General features: G+C 42.1%; 1 protein-coding gene across 4 annotated transcripts in view; it reads right to left on the bottom strand.

The window, feature by feature from the left end:
• Positions 1–7,959, bottom strand: part of CD36 (CD36 molecule) — a 70,810-nt gene extending 62,851 nt beyond the window's left edge. For all 4 annotated transcript variants that reach the window (XR_002102604.1, XM_019543639.1, XM_019543636.1 and 1 more), the window contains exon 1: positions 7,753–7,959. The gene's annotated coding sequence lies outside the window, so the exon portion shown is untranslated. The remainder of the gene's footprint in view (positions 1–7,752) is intronic.
• Between the last annotated feature and the right edge of the window lie 5,763 nt (positions 7,960–13,722).

The raw sequence follows: 13,722 nt of genomic DNA, 5'->3' as shown, positions 1-13,722 counted from the left end.
TGCAGCCAGCTCAGGTTACCTAAAGAGACAGGCTGAGGTATGAATCCTCTGTGCTGGCCCATCTAATCACATTGTCACAGGGCAGAGATTTTGGGGAGAAACCAAGGTGGCTTTCTGCCACACTGGGAATCTTAACTCCTTCTAAGTCATAAGGCATGTCCAGGAAAATTAGGAGATTGTCTTAAAAAATCACAAGATAATTAAAAATGCATTTGAACGGTCTTTAAAGTGTATTGCTCTTTCTTTTTTGATCCTCTGTTGTGCAACACAGTCATATTTTCAAACTTTTTTCTGCAACAATGAGTGCTACAAATGGACTTTTCTTTAAAAAATTGAAAAGTATAGTTCTCATGTATTCACATGGCTCCAGGAACTGGAGCTTGAAGAAAACCATCAAATAATATAAGACTCAATAAAATGAGGAAAGCTGAAAACAACAAATAAAAGGGAAGGGAACACCTTTTAAAAATCTGCATAATAACCTTGACAGTGTTTAAAGAAACAACTTTGCCAGCTCTTGTGGCTTTGTATTATTTTTCAAATAAATATTTTAGGATGTCTTTTCCTACTGAAACAAGAAATAATAATGAGAACACTCTCAGCTTTAATTTTGTATGGTATAACTTACCTTGAAAAGGGGAGATGGACTTTTCAGCTCAGTGTATCAAGACTTAACACATGACTTGCATCAGTGTTACCAGCAAATGAAGAGCTACAACCTCACACTAAAAACAAACACTGTAAAGTCTGTGGGAGTTATATATTCCAGAAGACGTCAGGTCTGTGATTATTATCTTTTGCCAGAAGAAAAAACAAAGTTGCGTTGAAGCTTGGGGTCTATTTTTACAGTCTGACTAAAACCCGTTACTTATATCTCGTGGTAAAATACTTAGCAGCTGTGATCTACAGCAAATTTTGATCCAAGTAAGTCAGAGGCCAAGGAGACAAAAGGGTAAATCACTTGTTCAACTGCCTGTCATTTCTTCTGAGTCACATACTACCCCATTTGCTTTAAAACAATCCAGAATAGAATAACAAGTTTATGACATCTTCTTTATATGAGTATTTTTTTCAACATTCCCAGAGTGCCCTTCTTTAGCTATATAAATAGACTAGTAGTACTACAATCATTGTACTATCACAACACCCCTGGCAAGGCAAAATCTGACTGTATTCACACTTTTAAGGTCACTTGTGGAATTTGATTAGTGGAAACAGAGTACTGTTGTACTGTTTGCATGAATTACTTTTTTTTTTTTTTTTAATTTCAACAACCGCAGTGTGCGTGCATCTACACAAGATGCTATGCTTGTTGCTACAGTGATATAGCATCAATGGACATGAACCGTGATGGTGACACTACTGGACTATAGCAGCTAAAAATAACAGTGCAGCAAGAGGACTTTGCCGGTAATGCTTGAGCAAGTACTAAATGATAGATGTAAGAACTGACAAGGGAAATGATACAAGCTGCATCTATATAAGAACTGCACAGTCAGCCGCTCATGTAGACATGGCCTGTATCATTTCCCTTTGCAGAATAAGCCTTCTTTCTTACATGTTGCAATCTCAGCAATTTTCTCCAGGTATTCCACTTAGAAATCAAGGTCCCAGAAATCCTTATGGTACCCTACATAAAAACAAGTGTTTGACCCTACAGAACACCTTAAATAACTGGATCTTCTTATAAAGTTAGAGTAGCTAATGCCCTACTCCTTTGAAAGCCACCTAACAATAAAGTTCCTGGAGGACAACTGCTGTCATGGAGTGGTATCCAACTGTTGGCCCTAAATGATAGTGTCATATACTGAACAGAGATACTGAATACCCTTTCCTCTGTCCCTCAGCATAGAGCCTAATACAAGTGTTGAGAGAAGAGGGAAAATAATATCCCTAAGGGGGCAAGCCATTTTTCATGCATCAGTAATGAATTAGGCAGTGCCTCTACAAATGTTCTGTAAATCCTCCAGCAGCAAAATTTCTATCTCGTACTGCACCAGTGCTCTTAGCGCAGCATCTTACTGCTACCCCTCCTACAGGGAGTAATGCAGGTCATTGCCTTTCCTCCATTGACGCATATTCTGCAAATCAATTCCCTCCCCGCCAGAAAAGCTCCCAAAGAAAAGGAAGTTCAGTCTATTGTCTTTGCAGGGTCATGTAAGTGGCAAATACTAAGCAAATAAGACATATAGCACGAATCCCAGAAAAAAAACCCAACAGCCTGTAAAGAAATTTGAGTCGTTGGAAGTACCTAGTGTAGTTATTCTGAAATACATTTGAAGAGCGGATAGAACTTTCTATTTTCATAGATTTCATATATTTTAGGGTCAGAAGGGACCTATTAGATCATCGAGTCTGACCCCCTTCCCTAGGCAGGAAAGAGTGCTGGGGTCAGATGACCCCAGCCAGGTTTTTGTCCAATTCAACCTTCACAAGACAGATGCCTGCAACACCTCAGCTAATTTCTTCTAATAAGAGTGGGAAATGGTACTTACCTCCCTCTGGGTACTAAGGAGTATGCCTTGCTCAGTCTCAGAGGATTTAAAATAAACAGAAGTATAAGCAGTCATTGGAGATGTGTTTAGAACGCATGGCCCCTTGGCCCCCAACCAACTATCCCAAGTCAAAGTCTATTGATTAAAGCTGAACATTAATTACGTTTATGGGGTTGTGGAACATGGAGGCTGATGTCAAGTGCTAATTTTACAACTTATTTGCTACAGATGAGAGAGCTGCCCTATTTTGCACTGAAAGATGTGTAGCTGTTCCTTTTTCTCTGATTGAAATTTAGTACACCTGACACTTAAAGGCTTGGCTTTTCATGGAAAATGAAGCCTTCTGTTTATCCTCAGAATATGGAAAACATGGGAAGCAACATGAGAGTATTCTACATACACCATATCCAACAGGGTATTTCTAGTATGTCCACACCTTTATCAACACCTATCATTGCTAAACTCCTTATATTTTATTTGCCTTGTATCTTCATGGTCCTTTGTAAGTATTAAGTATGTAAAAACTATATAATTATTTTTCTTATTTAATATTCTTAAATAGGGAATAACAAGGGAGTTTACTGTTTTGGCTGGGACAAATATCCATGTAAGTGATGATAGATTTTATGATGTGAACATCTGGGATTAAAAACTAGAATGAAACTACTGGCTTGATTCACTCAAGCCTGAAGCAAAGGCAAACAAAAAGAGGAAGAAATAACTGTTGCAAACAGACAAGGCTGCGGGAAGCGGACAAGATTATATCAGATCTGTCATTTTATATGGTGTTATATCTTAGGAAATTACCATGAAAAAAGAAACAGGAAAATATCTTTTCCCACCAGTTGGGCTAGCGTGTGCTTTACGGTAATTAGTACTCTTATCAAGGAGGAAACCCTCACAGAGACATTCAAAACCCCACATATCCTTCTTCATCAACAGTGTCCCTATAATATTTCACCAATTGCTACATCAGGGCACAAATTACCAGCCTTGCAGCTTCCAGAGGACATGTGAATGAGAGAAATTCTCAAAATACATCATTTTAAACCTGGAGATTTTAGCTTTTCATGTCACAGAGACTGACATAGAATTTGGCAAAGTGATTTGTTTTCCCTTGGACCATGTCATAATATCACATAAAAAATAGTAATTAATCTTCCAGCTCTGTTTTTCAGTGGAACTGATTTGATGTAGTCTCCTATATATCTTAGGATACACACAAAAAACACATTTCTCAATCCTGGCCAGTCTACAGTTGCTTGAAATAAAAGTTGCTTTTAGCACACAGACAGTCTAATCTCCCACCACAGAAGTGTCCTAAGCTTCTTCTTAACTCCATCGGGGGTAGGATGATTAGCATTAGCATAACTTGGCCTTCTACAGTGGGATGGTTTGTAGTCCCTTTGGCTAAGGACAGACATTCAAAAACCCTGTGCCTGAATTGATTCAATCTTTGCAGGTTAGTTTAACCTGTAATGCTTTAATTGATTTGGAGGTGGATAGACATTCCTTTTTCATTCCAGAAATGCAGGCACATGCCTGCAGTGGCTCAGGCTAGAAGCCAGAGGGTGCTACAGCAGCCCTCCCTTCCCTTCCATAGGGCTGAGCTGATGGGGCACAAGGCCAGGCCTCAGTAGGACACTCTGATTAGGGAGGGGTGTAAACCTCCACATTGCCTTCACCATCCTAGGCTTTTCCCGCTCACTGCTCAAGGGCTGGGAGTGTTGCTAGACCCTGCATCTGTTGATACTGAGCTTTTCAATCTCCATCTCCCTGCTTCTTCAGACTGTCTACAAACCAGCTCATTTCTAATACCTTTCTCTGTCTCCTCTTGAAGACTGGCAGATTGCATCCAGCAAGTTGCTTGTCAGAACAATTTTCATAACCCCACAAGCCATACAAAAGAAAACATCTTTCTCACCTGTTTCAAGCTCTTTCTATCTTCAGGGTACATTTGCATTTACAACCTACTAACTGTCTGCCTTTGGTTCCAGTGAAATTGGAGACCTACACAGATGCCTCTCAGAAGTAGCAAGCATGGGGGGAGGGAACAGGCATGACCAGATGCTGAGTCCCTGCCCTGGGAGAGGGGTGGGGGAGGGGATCTCTTCTTGAGCAGCCCCAGGGGGATGGAGTGGGGGAAACCCGCCAAGCATTGCAGTCCCTCAGCCAGCCAGAACAGTGACAGTGCTCTGCCTAGGAAGGATAGGGGTGGAACCAACCCTGCTCCACTGGAGCAGACAGCACAGCCTAGCACAGCCCAGCCCAGCCCAGCCCAGGGATGCAAAGCACCGGAGATGTTGTGGGACTCTGGTTTAACTTAAACCATAAAGGGGTCTGGGACAGACATGCATAAAATGGTTTGACCCAAATCAGTTAAGTTTGATATTACATTCAACCAGATTTATCTTAAACCAGTTTCAGCCATTTTGAAACTGGTTTATGTGCAGTGAACTTCTGTTATGTTACAGGTTTAAACTAGTTTCTGATCACTTAAATTGGTTCATGAGTAATGTCTGTCCCTAACCTTTATGAACCACTAGAGACTCCAGTATTTAATCTCTCCAATTTTGAGAGGTATTGAAGTTTGTAATCCCTTCTGATTTTTAGTACACGCTCCTCTTTTGCACAATATTTCAAAAAACTTTTGGATCAGTGCAGGCTGGCTACAGTACAATGTAAAACATTGTGTTGTAATAATTTTCTCCCAGGGAATGAAGAGCTAAAGCTGGAAAGTCTATGGCAACGTGTTAAGTCAAGTACTTCATTGGCAAACGAGTAGTGGAATTTCACCCTAGAATCTTTCCCTCGACACATCTGTTCAATTTGTCTCAGTCTAGAAAGCCTGTTTCTATGCTCTCTTTTATTGATTGTAGGACACACAGCTCTGAGCTAAGAAAAAGAAGAAATGGAGAAAACTCTAAGAAAACCCTGGCTGCAGTCCTAGAGTACTGTCCCCAAGACTTTGTTATCAAATTCTAGGAGCAGCTTCAAACCAGTATTTTACACTCTATTCAGGAGTGTCTTGCCAGGAATTGCTTACAGAGAGGGTCATTTCTGTATGAAGTCACTGCTTCCTACAATGTGGAAAGGTCAGCCACTTCTACAACATAACGTCTCTACTGCAGGTGGCATAGTCCCCTTGTTAAGGACACATTTCTGTGAGTAAGGTGGAGTCAGGTATGGACACGGGGCTGTCTTGGTAGGACATTCACTGACTATAGGAAAAGATTGCAGAAAACCACATAAAAAGCTAAAGTATACTAAGGCCCCTTCCTTCTAAGAGAAATGTTAGAAAAAACATCAGCTATGCAGAACTATGAAATCACACTATCCAAAGACCAGGGATGTTTTAAGGTTAGAAGAGGTCTCCTGCAGATCTCTGATCTCTGAAAACATTGTACTTACGTGACTCCAGTAAAAACTGTAACAGGATTGCCATTTAGTTTCCTCCTTTCTACTTCCCTTCCCATTCAAGGATATTATGATCTTGGCCCTCAAGACTGCCCAATGGCCTACAGCTTAAAGACATTTATTATGCAAAGGATTTTTTCCCCATCTGTACTTGGCATACACATGCCCACACACATACACACACATAGAAAAAGGAAACCTCAAGTTTGTTCTTCACTTGGTAAGATGCTTTGCTTTGACAAATGAAATGTAAACACTCAAATCACCAGAGGGAAGAAAACTCAAAGTACAATCACAGTTTCTGTATGAGACACACTCCTGGCTGCAGCTGAAGCCTCAGAGGGCATAGAACAGATTATGAGCAGTGTGTGCAGAATGACTAGAATATGCAATATTACTAAAAGACATTTCAAACTAGCCAAGTCAGGCCACTAAGATATAAACTGTCAATGATGGCTCCATGCTGGGATAGAGCAGAGGGGCTAATACATGGGTAACATCGTGGAGATCTATGTATTTTTGTGAAAAATACATGTTGGATCTTTAGCTGGTGTAAATCAGAGTAGCTCTGCATGGATAAATATGTATGTATTATACATATTTACATAAATTGAGCAACTGACCCTATTTCTTTAGATTAAGCCATTGACATAGTTCTGTATCAAAATTATCAGTTAGACTTTGAGTTGTTCCATGACATAATACAACTGAGGAAAATTTACATCACTGACTATTTTCTTAGCAGTATACCTGATAAAAGTGTTTCACAAGCCTTGCTGAAGGAATTTAGCAAAAGAACTAAAGAAAGCACGTATTTCATATTTTTCCTGCAATCATTTATGTTTATATGTTCACAGGTCACAAAAATAAATATTTATCTTAATAGTAAAAGTTAAAGCAAATGAGATGATGAAAACCTGTTGATTTACTAAGAATTTATTTTATTCTCCAAAAGGAATCCGAGTTAACATCAATAACAGTGAATTAAAGAGCTATAGGAGTACAACTGTATTGTTTAGAAATCTGACCATGTTATTTTAAAGGTGCTTACTATGTCTTGGGTTTAACTCAAGAACTCTGAATCCAATGCTACTTTATGTTACATAAAAACCTTTATCAAATAGGATAATTATTTAATTATAAGATATAATTAAAATAATTTATGTAAGAAATGATCTTGACCTATAACATTTTGCTGGATACCATAATCACTTTATTTGTATATATGCACACATATAAACAAATGCATGCAAGTAAAATGTATGTTACCTGTACCTGTGTATAAATTTTACTGTTGCTGCCACCCTGTGTTTCTTTTGCAGAATAAAAGCAATCAATAATAGTGGTGAAAGCTACTATATGCATGTGTGACTGTATACATATACACACCCATAAATACATATATACACATATACATAATGAATTCTGACACTGCAAAATGTGCATATATGCATGCATATATGTACATGTCTATGTCTGTATGTGTATAAGTGTGTGTGTGTGTGTGTGTGTGTGTGCACTCTGTGTGTGGTAATATTGTAGTAAATATTAAAAATAATAAGATGTTACATATTAACATGTCTGAAGTCATTTGATTAAAACTATATGAAAATACTCTTTGCTGCCTAAACCTTTCCTTAAGCAAATACACAGTTAATAGAACTGCAAACAGAAAAGAAATGAGCTAAATAACTTTTTTCCCTTGCATATTGCAATACTAAAAAAGCCCCTGCATTTTACTGGCAACAGAGTCTAGTGACAGCTCAGCTAAAGAGGAGAAGTTATGCTGACAAGTGGCATGCTCTGAAACTGCATTTAGCTCATGGATATGGGAACATACCTGTATTGAGGGAGAGCTGCTGTCAATACCACTGCCAGCAGGATCTAAAGAGTCACAGAAGAGCCTGCTAAGTTAGCTTCTTATTCACAGAGAACTCAAGTTGCTGTAGCAACCCTATAGCAACCCAGGCTGCCCAGTCCTCTAACAGTCCGTTGATCTTTCATCAGCCACAGACTAAAAAAGCAAGTTGCAGAGACCTTTCAACCACCCTAGTGGTGAAGCTGCCTCAGGAGATATGGTGAGATTTGACAACTGGGGTCAAGACACACCCATTCCTCCCCAGCCCCATTCTCCTTCACAGAAATAACCAGGGTTGAGAAATCATTGTAGTGATCCCTTTACCCACTACAATAGCCCTGAGCTCAGAGGTAATGTAACAGGCACATACTGACAATCCAGGAAAACAGGTTTAATTACCTCCAGAGCCCTATGCAAACACAAACTAATCCTCCGAAATGGCGATAGCTTGGGTGTCCGATATAATTACTAAGTTTTCAGACCTGGTATTCTCATAGCTACTGATGTAAAATACAGTGGCAGAAATGTAAAATCAAATGGGAACTACCCAAAGAAGGTTTTTACTTAGAAGCTGACCTAAAGCCCATTCAAGGTAATGGGGATGTTTCTGGTGACATCGACGGACTTTGGACAAGTTGTTTGCTGGCTAGAAGAATATGTATCTCTGTTTCTTTAGGTCCAGTTTCATGGCTACAACCTTCTCCAGGCTCTAGCTTTTCCTGAGTCTAAGGCAACAGGCACGGTGCACCTGAGCCACGTCACTGCCTCTAGACGACGGTGGTGAATAGGAGTCTGAACCAGAATAGGAGCCCGAGAAGGACTAGAGGGAATAATTCTGTTTCCTGCCTGTACAGGACAATTATTCCTTCTCCCTTCCTTACGAGGTTTCTCATCCCTGACCTGCAAAACTAGCCAGGGGGGAGAAAAAGAAGACAAAAAATGTTTCTGGAATTTGGTTTCCATTTTCCTGTGTGTTTTCACAGGCACTGAAACTCTCTGATGAGCTCTAATTACCTGGTTAGTTCTCTTCTTCCTTTGACTTCCTTGGGGTTCCTCTAACTAGCTTCAGCTTGGCTTTCCCAAGAATAGCCAGTAGCTTATTGGCAGGCTCTCCTCTTCCTTTTCTCAGTGCTTCGGCTGAAATAGTCCTCCAGTTTTCTTCACTGTTTTCCACCCTAAAGTTTCTTGATCCTCTTTCCACCCTGTAATATTGCCAGTCACTCCTCTGCCTAGTATCTCCCCTGCTGTCTGTCTCCTCCCTCAACACAAATGTCCTCCCTTTTCTCAGCTCCTGAGTCTCAGATCCTTCCCATTACATGTCACTCCCCTCCCTGCCCTAGGCACTGCCTTTCCCCCAAAGCTGCCATCTTTCATCTCTGTCCTGCTTTCTCTTTAACTCTTCCTTCTTGCTTTGACATCCTCCCTTCTCCCTGTCCTTCAAATCATGATGTATAAACTCATGTCACCTAAAACATTACCCTCACACCGCATTTCTGAAGGTCTCCCCTGTCACCTGCTCTGTGTTCTTTCTCCAAGTCTCTTGCAAGTCATTGCTGTTCTGTTATGCACTTTTTTCTCTGCCCAGCTGATGAACCAAAACTAATGAACTTACAGGAAAAGGTATGCCTTTAGCCACAGAAAATTTTAAGTGTGTGTGCAGAAAAGTGTAAGTCCCAAAATCTTATAGGAAAATGTATGTTAGAGACATCAGACAATAAAGGAAGAGCTGGATGAGCTTGTAGGCGTAAGTTAAACACCTCCTGCCACTCATAGTCAGGGAAGATGTTTGTGGTGGTCCAGAGGGAGCAGCTCTGGTTCCAGCAGGTGCAAGGGAAGCATGGGAACACAAAAACAGCACAGGGCAGAGGTGTATATTTTTTGGAGTAAAAAAAGATCTTGCTGTCTCCTCTGCTGCTGATGTAGCTAGAAATGTGAAGGAATGTATCTTTCCATCAGTCCTCAGTGAGCAGGGATGTCTTCTGCACTTTGCATTTCAAAAGAAAACTTTAAAATTATACAGGGAAAAGACAGCAGAAGTATAATCACACCATGAAGGGCCCATGGCCAGTATTGTACATATCCTCCCTGTAATTACACCCATGGTTCAAAAAGCCTCTCCCTATTACGCTTTCAGGATGGTGTTGGAGAAGCTGGAGCAGGACACTCCCACTTCTTCAGCAGAATCACAAAAATATGGAGTGGTAATTTTACAAAGGCCCTTTCCCTACAGCTTTGGGCAACAGTTTTTTTATGTCACTGTATAGTCTGATACTGCTAACTGAAGCTTGCTTGCTTGCTTTCTGTCCTTCTTCCCCTCTTTCTTTCTTTGCCCAGGGGGTGTTGAGGAGACCCTCTTTCATGCCTTCCTTGACTGTCCCCGCCTGCGGCCACTCTTTGTCACTCTCGACCCACTGCTGCGAGAGCTGGGCAGGAGCTTCTCAGAGACCACCTACGTGTGCTCCTGCCCATACCGGGTGGCTGAGAAGGGCCCCGTCTGCCTGGCCAACTTCTTACTGGGTCAGGCCAAATTGGCCGTCCTCAAGAGCTGCCAAAACCGGCTTGCCGGGACCAGCTCAGATGATGCCCTGCAGCTTTTCCGCCTCGTGGCGCAGACGTGCCTCTCGCTGGAGTTTGAGCACGTTGCGCTCCAGCGGGCAGTGCCCACCTTCGAGACACGCTGGGCCCTTGAAGGAGTGCTGTGCCATGTGGGGGACGGCCGTCTCAAATACGCGCTCTCATGTCATGACTGATCTGCACGACCGGGCTGGCTCAGTGTCAGACTACGACTTCCAGCTCGTGCCGCATCCTGGGCCCTCACCCGGATGCTTTTTTGCTTTCCTTTTGTGTGGGAAGTTGAAGGTTTTGTTACGTGTGTGATTGGATGGAGCAGGGTACAAATTGTCTATTTATAGCTATGACTGTGTGGCTGGCACTCTGACCACGACTAGCATGTAAGGCACAACGTGCCATGTAGTGAGGGTGTCTGTCACGGTGTGATGTGTTGAATGCAATGATATGGTGTTCTTGGTTTGTTTGTTTTTTTGCTTTGTAAGCGGCCACCCTTTTTGTATCCCTGAACCCCTGAATAAAGTAGTTAAAAAGTCCTTCCTTCCTGATTGCTTGCTTTTCCCTCCAGCTGCCACTTTCCATGACAAGCTTCCTCTCCCTTCCCAACAGACTATTTGTCTGTTTTCCCCCAGAGGACAGTTCTGGGATGTGCCTAAGCATCAGGACCAGAATGGCAGGATTCCCAGGTTCAAAAATACAGGTCAGCCTTTCACATGACTGTGAGTGAGAGTTTCTGTCCTGCTGTATTTGAGTAAATGGGCAAGATTTTCCAACCTGAGTGTGTTCATCTGAAGATAAGCCAGATTTTAGGGGGGTGCAAAACAAGCCATATTCAATTAAGATTTGGCCCAAATCGAGGATAGTGATTCAATTTGTTGATTTAGATCACTGTCCCCCATTCAATCCAGCTGAATCCAAATCTGAAGATTCGATGCTACAAAACACAAGGTACCAGGCAGCTCATGAATGCTGCGATGCCGGGGCGGATGGAGCGTCCCGTGTGCTGGTGGCAAACCCAGAAGTGGACCGGAAATACTTCCAGTCCACTTCCAGGTCTACCACCGAGCTCACAGGGGGCACCCCCCTGCATCGCCCTGGCTTGAAAATTGGTGATTGGCCATGGAAGGACACCGGGTGCTCCCCCAGACCCAGGAGGCACCAATCACTGAGCACGGGGGGCACAGGGGAGGTCCCCAGCGCACTCCACACAGACCCAGAAGTGGATTGGAAGTGCTTCTGGTTCACTTCCAGGTCTGCTGCCCAGTGCGCTGGGGACCCGCCGTACTCCTGTGGGATGCTCTATCCGCTCCAGCATCACAGCATTCATGAGCTACCTGCTACCTTGAGGTAGGAAGAAAAAACATTTAAAGCTGTGCCTATGTCCGAATCGCTGAATCTTTCCAAATCTCCTTGAATCGATTCAGAGGTTTCTAATTCAATTTGAAGAGACTAAAGGGTCCCTTGATTCAATTTGGATTCAGAGATTCAACCACCAAATTGGGCTGAATCTCTGCTGAAATGAATCAGGAACCAAAGCTTCACGCAGCCCTAACAGATATATTCTAATCCTAAATTTTCAAACAGCACTGCATTGCTGTAGGCAGGCTACCCTTTAATGTGGAAGAAGTATAGCACTGTCTACCAGCTGTCCTGGTGGGTTAATTAGCAGCTACACTGCTTTTGACTTTAGAGGCAGCCCATCATGGAAAGTTTATTGGGTATACAAGAGCTGAAACTTCTTAGTGCATTTTGTACAAGGTAGACAAGTTTTCTGGAGACCACTACCAAGAACAAAATTCTAACAGAGTTGGGGTGATATTACTACCTCAGTGGAGATAACTAAATAATCTCTGATAGAGAGGACTTGTTCTTGATGTTCATAGCAATGCTACTAAATTATTTGCTTTTAGTTTTTCACCAAATGGCACCAAGTAACAGATCATTTTCAATAATTCAGACCCCATTCTGACTCTCCCCCGGTTTACATGTGTGAGCATCTTGCTGCAGTATATTCTTTACTTGTATGCCTAAGGGAACCTTGTCTTTGCATGTGCTTGCCTGGTGTTGTTACTTGGTGCACTGCTGATGTTTATGTTGGGAATTTTTGTTTGAAAATAAAACAAATCGTGCATCTGGCCCCTTCCTGTGGAACTCAGAAACAAAGGCTCTGTGCTAAACACTGTGGCCTTGATCCAAGAAGCACTTAAGCTCTTATGTATGCACACACATGCATACATGCTCATACATGCAAGTGCCTTTCCAAAGTCACTGGAAGTCTCCTGACTCTGGGCCCGCAAAATGTTTCCCGTAAGACAAACGCCTTATATCCAGCACCCTAACAAGGGCAATATCTGCAGTGCAATGGCACTGGGCACCATCACACAGGGGGGCACCAAGTCAAATGGAAACAATATCATGTAACAGCACATATAGGGGTGCTTTGCTCATGATGTGTACCAGGCATCAAAATGCCTGGCTGCAGCTCTGCCTATGTCTTCCCCTCCCCTGTTCACATCCCAAAATAGGTACACATTTGAGTCTCTCCATCCACGTAAGCTTTTGCAATTTTGTTATGACTCGCTATATGCCTGTGGGCAAGTTTTATAGATCAATACTTTCACTACTAACATGCCGGTGCTAATATTTGCTTTCTTCCTTTTGAGGAGCGTTGAAAGAATGAATTTATGTTTGCTTTCCAAACATATCTGTTATGCAAATACTGGATGTGATCTTTCGATCTCACCATGCCCTTATTAGGGCAGGGGGAATTCCGATCCAAGAAAGGCTTGCTAATAGTCCCACCCCATGGAAGTATCACTTGAGTGCTCTTTTGTTACCTTATGTGTAACTTACATTATGAATTGACCACTGCATTAATACATCAAGTAGGGGGAAAGCCAACCATTCATTGCACAGGTCCTGAGAAACTTGTTGATATTCTGGATGCCACTAAATTAGAGTTGATTTGGGCAAATTTCAGGCCATCTGAGATTTGATTGATCTGGATGCTGCAACTATAAGGGCCAGAATCTAGACTGTGATCTGCCTCACACTGCCAGGCTAACATAAAGAATAAGTTAGTGTGCCATGGACTGATTGATGTGTATTTTGTGAAGGAAGTTAGGTTTACAGGCATTCCTTTTTTTTATTTTGCAGAAAGAAGAATTAATCTATGTAATACCCCAGAAAGGGAAATGTAATGTAACCCGAGCGGTACTCCAAGAGGTACCCCCTCTCCAATTGAAGGGATCAAAGCAGGTGCACAAGCGTGTACTCTCCTCCCTCTATAGTGCAGAGCCAGACCATTATAAAATAAGGTTGATACTAAATTATCTCATTCAATCTTCCAGGTAAAGTCCTGTACCCATTCCTGCCCCCCCCCCC

This window comes from Crocodylus porosus, unplaced genomic scaffold (genome assembly GCF_001723895.1).
Source record: "Crocodylus porosus isolate Cpor-Errol unplaced genomic scaffold, CroPor_comp1, whole genome shotgun sequence".
Classification (NCBI taxonomy): Eukaryota; Metazoa; Chordata; order Crocodylia; family Crocodylidae; genus Crocodylus; species Crocodylus porosus.
The sequence above is the reverse complement of the archived record's forward strand: the minus strand, read 5'-3'. Positions and strand labels throughout refer to the sequence as shown.